This window comes from Lissotriton helveticus, chromosome 2_1 (assembly GCF_964261635.1).
Source record: "Lissotriton helveticus chromosome 2_1, aLisHel1.1, whole genome shotgun sequence".
Taxonomy (NCBI): Eukaryota; Metazoa; Chordata; class Amphibia; order Caudata; family Salamandridae; genus Lissotriton; species Lissotriton helveticus.
The window spans coordinates 1,543,301,690-1,543,315,458 of NC_136059.1; the positions used below are offsets into that span (position 1 = coordinate 1,543,301,690).

The window sequence follows — 13,769 nt, forward strand, 5'->3', positions numbered from 1 at the left end:
TGGGTCTTGGCCCCAGTGGAGCCTTGTGCACTTCAGGATAAGTGGACAGGTCCATTTGAGGTTGTGGAGCGCAAGAGTCCGGTAACCTACTTGGTGGACATGCAGTCTCCCAGGAACCCTTTGAGGGTCCTACATGTTAACCGCCTTAAGCCCCACTTGGAGAGGTCCGAAGTGGGCATGTTGTTGGCAACTGATGATGGAATAGTCCGAAGTGGGCATGTTGTTGGCAACTGATGATGGAATGGAGGAGGAGTCTGAGCCTCTTCCTGACCTCTTGGTAGCCTCTGAGAAAGATGGGTCAGTGGATGGAGTTAACCTCTCACCCACCCTGACGCCTGAGCAACAGGAAGACTGCCGCCAATTGCTGGGGCAGTTTCCAGATCTGTTCTCCCTGGTTCCTGGTGTCACAGATTGGTGCGTCCATGATGTGGACACAGAAGACAGCTTACCTGTGAGGCATAAGGCCTACAGAGTAACTGACAGGGTCAGGGCCTGCATCAAGGAGGAGGTCTCCAAGATGCTTGCTCTTAGGGTGGTTGAGTCCCCCAGCAGTCCTTGGTCCAGCCCCATGGTCTTGGTCCCAAAGGCTGCTGCGCCGGGAGCCACATCTGAACTCCGGTTCTGTGTGGACTACAGAGGACTCAATTCAGTCACCAAGACTGACGCGCACCCTATCCCCAGAGCTGATGAGCTCATTGATCCGCTAGGGGCGGCCCGGCACGTTTGATTTAACGTCTGGGTACTGGCAGATCGCCTTGACTGATGGGGCAAAAGAGAGGTCCGCATTCTCTACACCAGATGGGCATTTCCAGTTCCGGGTTATGCCATTTGGAATGAAGAATGCCCCTGCCACCTTTCAGAGGTTGGGCAGATCGCCTTGACCGATGGGGCAAAAGAGAGGTCCGCATTCTCTACACCAGATGGGCATTTCCAGTTCCGGGTTATGCCATTTGGAATGAAGAATGCCCCTGCCACCTTTCAGAGGTTGGTCAACCAGGTGTTGGTTGGGCTGGACGAGTTCAGTGCAGCCTACTTGGATGACATCGCAGTGTTCAGTGGCACCTGGCCAGAACACCTGCGACACCTCTGGGAAGTGTTGATGGCGCTGCGCAAAGCAGGCCTCACAATCAAGGCAAGTAGGTGCCAGATTGGGCAGGGTTCAGTGGTGTACTTGGGACACCAAGTGGGGAGTGGCAAGGTGGCACCCTTGCAACCCAAAATTGAGACCATCCTGGCTTGGGAGCCCCCAAAGACCCAGACTGCAGTGAGAGCCTTCCTGGGGCTCACTGGGTACTACAGGAGGTTTGTCAAGGGTTATGGCACTATTGTGACCCCCTTGACAGAGCTGACTTCGAAGAAGCAGCCCAGGAACGTGATTTGGACTGACACCTGTCAGAAGGCTTTTGACACCCTGAAAACTGCCATGTGCACGGCGCCCGTGCTCTTGGCTCCTGATTTCTCCAAGGAATTTCTAGTGCAAACAGACGCTTCAGAGCATGGTGTAGGGGCTGTTCTCTCAGATGACTGAGGAGGGCTGGGATCAACCTGTAGCCTTCATCAGTAGGAGGTTACTTCCACGGCAAGGTAGGTGGAGTGCATTAGAGCGAGAAGCATTTGCTGTGGTCTGGGCACTGAAGAAGCTAAGACCCTACTTGTTTGGGCCTCACTTCCGGGTTCAGACAGACCACAGGCCCCTCAGATGGTTGATGCAAATGAGGGGTGAGAACCCAAAGCTGTTGAGGTGGTCCATCTCCCTACAGGGCATGGACTTCACGGTGGAACATCGCCCTGGCACAGATCACGCCAATGCTGACGGTCTGTCCAGGTTTTTCCGCCTTAGTGATGAGGAACTCCCTGGGGAAGGGTAGTTCTCCCCACATTTCAGCTGGAGGGGACACGTGTTAGACCTGGCACCTTGGTGTGAGTTTCCCTTCCACTTTTTGCTGATGTGCCTCAGATGTTTTTGCTGGTGTCCGCTGCTCAGGGCACTGCGCCACGGCCAATCCGTGCCGCAGTGCAAGTGCTCCCTATGGAAAGTGTAACTGTGATTGATATTCCTGATTGGTTCATTAGATTTACTGTCAGTCCCCAGTAAAGTGCACCAGGAGTGCCAGGGCTTGTGAATGCCAATACTGCTAGTGGGCCTGCAGTGCTGGTTGCGCCACCCACAGAAGCAGCCTTAAAATGTGTCTAGGGTCTGCCATTGCAGACCCTGCGTGCAGTCTGGTACTGTCATGCAGGCTGGGCAAGTGCACACACTTGCCAACCCCTAAACCTTCCCTTAACTTCATATTAGTCACCCCTATGGTAGGCCCAAGGGCAGGGTGCATTGTAAGTGTAAGAGAGGACATGCTCTGATGAGTGTGGCATGTCCTAATAGTGAATTACTGCCAAATTCGTTTTTCACTATTGTAAGGCTACCTGTTCCCTTTAGGCCAGATGGGCTGCTGGAATTATTACACTCTATAATCCCAGCAGGCTCAGGGAACATGGTAGAAAATAAAGTTTAGTATGCCTGAACTCAGAATAATAAAATACTTCTTTTAGTAAAGTTTATTTTAATCTCCTGTGTTTGCAAATGCTACTTTTAGAAAGTTAGCATTTGCTTGCCTAACCATTTCAGCCCGCCTCTGCTAGTATGTGTATCTGGCTGTCTGGGATGTGTGAGTGACAGGGCCGGGGGATGACAGGTGGTGAATGCAAGGATTACACCTTAGTGGGAGGTGGGAGTGCCCCTGGACTCTTAATCAGGCTGTGCTCTGCCACCACAATGCTGGCTCCGCCCCCTGGGGAGCGACTGATGACTCAGCCTGCACCTGGCCCAGGAAGGGCGAAGCACTGTCATCAAGGTACTCCTGGCTGCCCCTGCCCACACAATGCTGGCTCCACCTCCTGTGGAGCGTCTGATGTGCCTGCCCCTCACTCTGAAAGCAGAAGCCAGAAGTACACCCAACAAGTGCTCAGAGACTGAAAGCAGTTATGCAGAGGCCCCCCTGGCCTGTGAGAACAAAGGAAATACAGTATAAAAGTAGGAGCCTTGCTCCTTGTAAATTAGAATCATGTTTCCCACAACGAACCTCTGCCCAACTAGAAGGAGAAGAAGACGCTGGAAGGACTGGCCTGCTGCTTGCCTTGCTGACGAAGGAGAGGAAAAGACTTTGAAAAGACTTTGCTGACTTGTGCTAGAAACTTTCTCCAAAGGCTTGACTGAGCTTGCCCCCTGAACTGAACCCCAGGACCAGTGGGTTCATTGTGTCTTCGCTCGTTGCCATCTGCCAGCTGTGTGTGCCTCCCGCCGGAGTAAGACTGCGCCCCTCATCGCCCCCTCCTAGGGCTGTGGCACTCGGGAGCTTGCCTGCCCTTCACCCGTGACCCTTGGAGTCGCTCTCTGCCCCCGGGTCAGGCTGCCTGCTCCTCTGCCCCTGCCTGCCACTGGAGCTCGCTGAAGTGCTCTCGCCACTCCCGCCGGAATTTCCTCCAGGCCGGTGACCTAAGCCGGGACTGCAGCCAGCACGAAGGACCGTGCCCTGCTACCCCCGCTCGCCCACCCAAGGAGTTTTCAGGCCGCGCCGCCCCCCTGTTGGGAGACCCCAGTACCATCTGTACCGGGGTCGTGGGCCGCGCCCGCCTGTGTGCACCCACCTGCTGCAGACAAGACCCGGACACACTGCCAGAGACGAGTCTGTACAACTTGTCCCCCCCAAGGAAGGAATTCAAACCGGGCTCGGGGGCCGCCACGTTTTATTTCCCCGTCAGACTGTAACTGTGCCTTGGCCCAAGAGGCTCCTCTCATCGCCTCCCTGCTCCTCACTGCAGCCAGGAGCCCCCACCTCTGGAAAAGGCCCGGGGCTCCTCCAGGCTCCTCTCATCGCCTGCTTGCTGCTCCGCAGCTCAGCCCCCACCTCTGGAAAAGGCCCAGGGTTTGTCAGGCCCCTCTCTGGTCTCCATTCAAAGCACACCGCGAGATGCGTGAGCATTGGTAGGGCCGGGGGTTTTCTTCCGTGTGGAGCACAGAGGCGCGCTGCGAAGCCCACATAGGCGCATGGGAGCGCCATACCTTCCAGGAACGGGGCAAGAGGCCCCAATTATTGCATAACTGGAACTGAGAGAACTGTTTACAAGTGAATTGAACAAGACAGAAGATACATTGGAACTGTAACTGAGAAACGCTTGCCTATTTACAATCTTGTGGCCTAATTTAAAAACGTTATTATTGGTCTTGTGATAAGTCTTACCTGCATATATATTTGTACATAAAGGTACGTATTTCTATATATTCACAGCCTGGTGTCCATTTGTGGGGGGATTGGTACATTTTACTGTGTGTGTTATTACAAATGCTTAACTCCAGAACGCCTGAAGAATAGCCTTGGCTGCTCACGCCACGCACCTAGAGGGTGAGCAAGGGTAATTCTAAGGAGTCATCCTTCGCCCTGACTTAGAGGAGAGGGTCCCTGTTTGTCACAAGTGAATACTTGCGCCAACCAAAGACCCCCAATTCTAACAAGTGAAATTACTTCTGAGCAGTGATGCTTATAAATGAGGTCATCTATGAGAAGCCGTTTGCAACAGGAGAGTTTTTTTCTCTCAAAAAAAGGGTGGGCTACATAAGAAAGTCCTAAGTCAAATAAAGAATGTTTTTTCTTTGAACTATCACTAACCATAGTCAAATAGGAGGCAATGATATAAAATTATTAATTCACATTTAAACACACTTATCATCCCACAAATCCATCAGACCTGTGATGAATCCTAATAGGGGAGGTACGAGGCAGGTTTCGGTCTCGTGAATGCTTTACTGGAGTGGATTTGTGACCCACTGATTCAAACTGTTGCTTCTTAGTCATCTTTTCCATCCAACAATTTCCAACCCTGCCAAGTTCCGTGCATCACCAGTTAAGTCTTATGTTTTTTTCCAGTGATATCCGCATCACTGCACTAAAAATGCAATGTCACACACTAACTAAAGAGTTCAGAGTCCGCGACAAGGCACTGCACCAGAATGCGGTTGGTACAGCCCGTCCACTTCTGTGCTGGCCCATGTAATAAGTCCAGTGTGAGCTAGGTTGAGGTTGCAACTCACAAACCACAATGGTCGTACATCTGGCTCTTAATCTCCCTGTGCCGACCATAAATTAATGTGTCTTTAACTGGTGCTCATGAAAAGCGCTGGTGTTGATGATTAAGTGCCAGTGCTGAGTATTAGAAACCACTATCTTAAATTAAGCAATAGCCTGGGACTCACGTCTGAGCATACCCAGCCCACTCGGGGTGCAAATTGCAAAAAACACAGTTGATGGACAGAATGTAGAACAATGTCATACATTCACCCCAGTACAAGGATCTGGGCCATGGGAAAGACATGGCTTGGTAGTTCGGACTGGACTGTTCCCATGAGGCACAGGGTCAGAGCTGATTTGCATATAGCCAGTGTCTAACCCAGGGTGGTGTGGAGTGCAAAAAAAACGATGGATTTAGGCCCAGATCTGTGTACTGGGGTGAATGTATGACATTGTTCTACATTCTGTCCATCAGCTGTGTTTTTTGCAATTTTCACCCCGAGTGGGCTGGGTATGCTCAGACGTGAGTCCCAGGCTCTCCACACCACTGGAGTCAAGCTATCCAGGCTGATGAAGGCTGATAGCCAGAAACCGGTCCTTGGATGCTTGATTCCGGTCTGGGAAAGACATGGCTTGGTAGTTCGGACTGGACTGTTCCCATGAGGCACAGGGTCAGAGCTGATTTGCATATAGCCAGTGTCTAACCCAGGGTGGTGTGGAGTGCAAAAAAACGATGGATTTAGGCCCAGATCTCTGTACTGGGATGAATGTATGACATTGTTCTACATTCTGTCCATCAACTGTGTTTTTTGCATTTTACCGATTGGGTAATGTGGCACTGTATGAAGTTCTGACAATCTCTTCCTGCTTCCGGCCAGATAGGATGACACCACTGGACCCCGGCAATAAACTGGATGATCGCAAAGAACATATTCTAGTAATGCACTGGCAAGAGGTTGCAGCCCACACAGAGGATATGTGTGGCCAGACAGTGGATCGGGGGTATGTCCCTGGGTCACTCCAATTCCAGATGAGGATAATCAGTTCAGAGAGACCGCTGCCATGACCATGTGTCACGTGGGATTCACTTGGTCCCTTGTGGAGCAGGCCTAGTGGACATATGCTTAAAAGCAGCCGCTCTGACCACTGCACCCCTCAAAGAGCGCTTGCTTGAGTGAGATTGATGAGTCGAGCTCGCTAGCTGACGCAAACATCTCAGAGCGCCAGTGGTCACAGGCCTTAGAGGACACAGTCACCACACTTATAGTCTGGAAATTTGAGTGGCTTGTCTTCATCGTCATTAGGAGTCCATACATTTCTAAGCAGTGTTCGTGCACATCACTGGCTTAAACAGAGAGGGAATAGCTGGCTGATTCCTTTGGGAAGAGGGAAAACTAAGGCTGGAAAAAAGGAAAGGGGAAGAAAATGTAGGGGGAATGGCTGAGGGGATAAAGAAGGGAAAGTATATTTGTGGAGGACATCTTTTGGGTTGTTGGACTGTGTAATCAAATCCCTCTAATATATAATTGTTGTAGCTTGTAATTCTTTATTTCCATTCTGTACTCCAAGTGCTGTAACTTCATATGATTAATGAACGCTGCTGTAGGCTACCCGGATTTCTCAGGCAAACGTACCGGCCATTTGTTTTGAGCTTCTAGAAGGGCCAGGTGCTCGATGTTGGGTAAAATGTCGATATCTGATTCATTTTCCAACACTGCAATTATATATTTAATGTTTTAATAATTATTCATTAATAGTGTGACATTTCTAAACCACTTTTCAAGTAGTTTCTTTACATATTTGTGTTTTAAGTTTTAAAGGGAAAAGGATGACTTTATAGATTTTTTCATTATTTTTACTCTCGTAGACCTGAACATACCGTCAAATTCCTTGTTGTGTCCCAGGGCTATTAGCTTGGTCTTCTAGGAAGCTTACATGATGAGCTGTCAAATTCCTGTGCACAAGTGAAACTAATGTGGTTGCCAAGCTCTATTTAACCAGCTGCAGACTTACCAGATCACATTCCGAACACATTAGCAAGGTGCAGACTATGTTGTTGCCTCTTAACCGGTTACTACCAGTGACACAATGAGGTGTCAATAATGTACACTGTTGTGGTTTCCTGTATCTGTCCCCAGGCTACTTTACTTGCAAAAACATCCTACTGTAAACTATACGGTCATCGCTGTCCTGAGGCAGTGGTTCTCACTACGAGCTATTATGCCACAGCAATTATTAATTACCCTGGTTAACTTGTGCAGGTTGCTTTTGTTGCAGCGAAATGTTGTTCGCATGAGTTTGTTGGCTAAAAGTACATTAGAACTTTTCCCAAAAATGCTCATTGTGAGAAGATGGTGCTAGTATAGGTAATAAAAGCACCTCTGCATTGGTAATACCCAGATATTTTAATAGTTTGTGTATCTGCCTGCCACCCTAGCGCAGCGGCTTAACATTCCGTAATATTACTAGCTTGTTTATGATGAGAAGACTGTGATGCAGTCAAATTCAGCAAATATTTGCCAATAAAAAACGACCCAGAAAGTAATCTGCCTCTGGCTAAACAAAACACTAAAAGTAGGTAAAGGAATTACACAAGCGCAGTGCTTTACTTAACACATGGAATCGTGCAATGCCTGTAAGGACTTACTTATACACAATGGGTAAGTAACTGTATTCACTGGCTGAATTGTAGCTGTATTTTGGATGTTAATTATCTGCCTGTGCAATACTTACTGCTTTTCTAATATCTCTGCCTTTGAGCAATGCTGCCCAGCCCTGACTCCCAGGGAGACGAGGAAAGGACAGTGGGGACCATGCACAGGATTCACAATATACCTCAGATTTCTACTTTTTCATTTTTTTTACTACCCATTGCTTTTCCACTCTTTCTACAATGTCTCCTACCATCTCCTTTTGCCAACATCGCATGCTGAAATGTTATTTTGAATTGCTGAACGTGCATTCTTCATTATGCGTCCTATAAATAAGTTTAAACCGTAATTCCTAAAAGTGTAACTTCAAGTGCATGTGTTTTGATTTTTTTAGATATTTGAGCTCAACCTCGCAGCGCACCGAACCACATCAGTCACTGTTGACTGCAAAGCAGAATTGATTTCTTCCCAGATAGGCAGCGCGTCTTAAAATGTTATGTTTTATTTTTTCAGGTAGAGCGGTGTACCATGGTTTGTCTTCTTACAAGTGACAGATATTTTCAGAGCCAAAAAATTGGGGGATTTAGGGACAAATGAAACTCACGCACTAGGCCCTTACAATTGGAGGCAGCAGGAGAGAAGAAATCTAGGCAACAGTACTATCAAAGAAAATCTGACCTGGTCTGGATGCAAACGGAACAATACAAAGACAGCTGAATCAGGTTATATACTTTAAAGTTTGATGACAAATATAAATATTATTTTATTGTATGCTGTTCATTGCATTATCACTATGCTTTATGGCATTTTTTATATGCCGAATAAAGATTTTCACTCACACTATGCGGCCATCAATTGGGAGTTGATATATGCTTTTTGAGTAAATGCACACCAACGAAGAACTGTTTTTACAAATGTTAGTTTCCCACCCTATTTAGGAAAAGTTGTATCACATTTTCTACTATGTACATTGGGACTTTAGTGATAACATATTTTAATAAGGTCTCCCAACACTTGACTACATTGTGCTTAAGTGCATTTCACATTCTCCCTGTGTACAGTTCAATTTTCAGTCAAATGTCTGGGTACTTACAAACACTGTAGTAGCATGAACTGGACTTCTATATTTTACATTTGTGGAGAAAGGCACTGGAATGCTCAATTCAAAGCTTGGTGTCTGTTACTAAACAGTTTCTGGTTCAACCCTCAACAAATGTCCTGAAAAATATTGAGCACTGTAAATCTGCATAGATTTTGACTTGTTCTATTGCAGTCTCCATTAAAAAGTGGGTGCCTAGGAACAGTCACTGAGCACTAGGGCTTTAATTTAAAATCCTCCCAAATGTCATATAGAACAATCATAATTTTAGAAATTCTTTGAAGCTCGTAGGGATCATTGTTCCTGTTAAGCCTTCCGCTGCTTCGTCCCTTGTGTTTCCTTTGGGTGGGATTGCAACACTGGACACTAATATACTCCCAGTTTTGCCGTTGCGTTGGGAGACTGACCACTTTCATTACGTATGAAGCAGCTTAGGAAGCCTTTGATGTTCGTCAGAGTCCGGTCTTACTTTACGCGAGTATCGTGGACATACTACTGGATACTTGGCAGACATATCCTGCAGTCCCTCCCTCCTCAGACATGTTATGGGCATGGCTGGAGTTTGGTGGGGGCAGACACTTGATGTCCCACCTGAATAGGGCAAAGATTGCGGACAAGCCAAGGACCATACTTAGGGGTAAATTGGTCAGGGAGGAGGAACTTGGTGCCCCGCTGGAGGAAGCCCAGTGGAGGGGTATTTGTGCAATGGTAAAACAAGGGACCCATAATTCGAGATTTAAATTGGTACATTTAAAATCCATAGACCATACATATATCACCCCGTTCCTATTGCACCGAACAGAACCTACTAAGGGCCCGATTTGGATACGATTAGGAAATCTTCCAGACCGAATTGGTTTGGAAATGGTTTCCGACCAATTCGGATCAGGAGTAAGACCGACCGAGTACGATGCATCCGGATGCTTCCAGATACGATTTGGTTGGACTCCCATTGACATGGGAGATTATGTTCCTAACCGCATCATAATCAGGTCCTTGGTCGGGAAGACACGTTCCCGATCCGATAGGAGCAAATGCCGTTAGGAGGTCATCCTAACCGCATCGTAATCGGGCCCTAGGTGGGAATGCTTTCCTAATTGCTTCGTAATCGGGTCCTAAGACGGATGAGAGTCCCCGGAGACCCTGCTACCTTCCTTCATATGGCAGGTACTGTCCCTCGGCGCAATTTTTTGCAACCTAGTTGTCCAAAGACTGGGAGATATTCGGGATTTGACACTGACCGCAGCCCGAACAAAGTGTCTTCTGGGAAGCAGGATAGGAAAATGGAATGCTATGCAACTGGTCCTCCTATTGGCAAAAAGAAGAATTGCCATTTCGTGTCTGGGTCCCTTGGGTCCTAGGGAACAGAGTTGGACAAAGGATGTTAAAGATTGGGTGGCAGCAGAGGAGATAAGTCTTAGTCAGTGTAAGATGGACAATAAGGCAGCAGATGATTAACGAACTTAAGGCCTACTCCTTACGGGGCTTAAAGAAGCAGGGGATGGACACGAGGACTACCCACTGGAGCCTGATGACACTTTTCTCTTACCCATGGGAAGCGGGAGGGATAATCGGGAATAAGAGATTTGGAACGTGTTTAGTTTAGTGATGACTTTGTCCTCATTACCCTCCTTGTACGAATTTCCTGATGTTGCGTGGCACATGTGGAAGGATGGCTATGTTTTATACGAAATGTTGAAGGTACAGAAGTTGCAATGTACTGAATAATAAAATACAATAAAATAAAAATTTAAACAGCCTTCCGCTGCTTTATTTGTGAGAAGAATGTCTATTGTGGACATTAAGGAAGATTTGATCTGAAATACTATATTACTGGTAAACTTCATACAATCCTTCAGGGTGCAAAGAAAATGAAACCCATCTTAGGCTACCTGACAAGGAAACACTCCAGTGAGGATTCCTGCCAGAGAAGCAGAAATACATTTTACAGGATTTTTGGCTAAGTACACTGTGCCCTTCGCTGCTGCACATCATTTGGACAGCCGCTTAGAGACCGGTTATTGAGATGCTAAAAGTGGGTAGGCTTATGCTTGTGTTAGAACCTGCGTTTTAAAAGTTGCAACTGCACCATAGTTGCTGACTTAGAGATTGATATGACAATTTCTGCCTTTAATCTGTGTGTTGATGGTAGCATTGATCAAGGCACTTAAAAATGGATACCTTAATTGTACATTTTTTTTATTTGGAACAGGGTTTGCCAGGCTACAGATTACTTAACCTGTGCTTAAGCAAGGAAAGTATAGCTGAAGGTATATTCACTGTGGTGTCTAATGTTATAGAAAGAATTCCATTAAAAAAATGTGTTGCCTTTGGTGTAGATAGTGCCTCAGTGAATGAAGGAAGACATACCTTTATCAAAACTAGAGTACTGTCTTTGCCTAAGGTCTATTTCATGGCTTCTACATTCCATATGGCACAAAATGCAGCACCCCTTGCTGCTTCGGATTTCTGCTCCAGTTGTAAAGATAGTGATGTATAAGAATTGCTTGCAGGTGTCTACTTTTGATCGGAATAGTCTTCAAAATTTAAGTATATGCTGCACTTTGTCAATTTTTCGAGTCTGAATATTACTGGACACTGAAGTGGATTTCTGTGAGGTAGCGTGGAACGTCCACATGCTTAAATAGATTGATTCTTCAGTTTGACACTAAGTGAGAGTAATTCCTCCCAAACCTGGTAGTGAGAGTTACCAAGGCCAGATTAAGGATATTTTTTTTAGTGCCTTTGGAACCCAATGACTAATCTACTGTCTATTCTTTCAGACTGCTTTACCTGTGTTTGTTCATTTTAACTTCTTGCTCCAAAGGGACGACAGGGTCATTCATTATAATTGATGCCATGATCAATCCTATTGTTGAGCTCTTGAGTAGTGTTTCATGTTAATATCACACAGTCGTTTTAAAAATTTACCAGATCTTACATCTACATCTGAATAATGCAATTTTCCAGTTTCAAATCTATGTGTTGGCATCCCGGTGTGTCGGAAGTTGAGGAATATGCTTGAAGGCTAGGATCTTGATCCAGGAAGCCAGAGTGCTTTCTGTGAAGCAGTGCACAGTTTTCAGGAAAATGGAGCAAAGTATGCTCTGAAATACCTTAATTTCATGGTGATGTACTCAAGCATGCACAAGTCTTCCAGCCTTTGAGAAACAAAAATATGGTTTTGATAGTGTGCTGTTTTTAGTGACTTGGTTTTCGACCTAAATAAAGTTTACCACCCATGATTTCGTTTCTTAGAAGACAAATTAGCATAATGCCAAGTCACTTATTTTGAGAACAAATCTAGAAAGGCCAGAGAAAGTGCGGCTATCAAAATTAACTATGGTACTGTTGAGGTTGTGTCTTACAAGATGAATGTAATCTGGCATTTCCTTGAGGCAGAATGGACTGTTGTCACTCAGAGAAGGAAATTCTTCTTTATTTCAAACAAATATCTAAGGCATCAAAACCAAATTCTACCCTAATTTATCACCGAATAGAGCCCCGTATTGCATACTGATGTTACAAATAAATAGGCCTCACAGTGAAGATATTCTCCAAAAGGAAACGGCAAAAAGAAGGCCAGAACTGGGACTTGTTAGTACAAAATGTTACACGGAAGAACAAAATAAAATGTTAGCCTTGCATGTTATTAGATCATGGCCTGACGTTAGCAGCGCTTATGCTGCTCTCATTATACGAGGCTTCTTGGAATCGATAAGATTCCAGAAGCCTCCTCCCTGCTCCGCCTTCAGCTTTCATTTGTGCGCTTTTGGCATCACAAATTATGCCAAAGGCAGTGCAATGATTGCACTGAAGGCATGTCAATCCTTACTTGTTGCCACCCTGTCTCCTTTTAGGCACACCCACCGGGATTGGATCTTTTACCCGCAGCGTTACACTAATGCCTTTAATTACTGGGGAAGCAATATTTGTTTTCCCTACCGTCTGTCTATCTCAGAGACACGTTGCTTAAATGTTGCCGTCTACCAGAATACCAATCTCTCGCCCAGTTTCCCCCTTCTTGCGATTTTGCCTCTTTTCCTTTCAGTTCCTGTCATGCTGTAATGTCGTCTATCCCCCTTCCCTCCACATCAGTCCCACAACAGTTATTTTATTAACGTGTGGTATGCATTTTTTTTAATTTAACGTTCCGTGCTCTCTGAGGCATTTCCTGTTGCTGACCAGACAGAGAGTTGGTTGCCGTGTCAATGATGTGGCTACAAATGTACATGGCGCTAGTGCTCATAAAGGTACTGTTGTGGGGCTAGTTTGTGTTTACTCCACTCATTTGATGTAAACCCCAGCCAAGGCACAGTTGTGCCAGTGAAAGAATAGCCCCCCCCCCCCAAATCTCCTCCCCGATCCATTAAGCAGCCCTGCCCCTCCCTTTGTTGGTTTCACTTCCGCTCTTTTCTTTTAGAGCTGCTGCCCTGAAGCAGTGACACAGATGTCCCTCAGAGACAGAGGCGTGGTTTAATCTTCAGAGCCTGTCTCTCTATTACTCACTCTCTACTACTCCCGTTCAACTACCCTCTACTACTCACTCCCTACTACTCACTCTCTACTACTGTTTATTACTCACTCACTACTACTCACTCTACTACTCACTACTACTCACTCTCTACTTACTCTCTAATACTCACTCTCTACTACTCTATTCACTCTCTACTACTCTATTCACTCTCTACTACTCACTCTCTACTACTACTCACTCTCTACTACTACTCACTCTCTACTACTACTCACTCTCTACTACTACTCACTCTCTACTACTACTCACTCTCTACTACTACTCACTCTCTACTACTACTCACTCTCTACTACTCAATATTACTCTACTCACTCTCTACTACTCTACTCACTACTACTGTACTCTCTACTACTCACTCTCTACTACTCACTCTCTACTACTCACCTCACTCTCTACTACTCACCTCACTCTCTACTACTCACCTC

At 46.1% G+C, this 13,769-nt stretch overlaps 1 protein-coding gene across 2 annotated transcripts in view; it reads right to left on the reverse strand.

The window, feature by feature from the left end:
• GSR (glutathione-disulfide reductase) overlaps positions 1-13,769 on the reverse strand; it is a 203,972-nt gene that overhangs the window by 174,642 nt on the left and 15,561 nt on the right. The window lies entirely within an intron of this gene.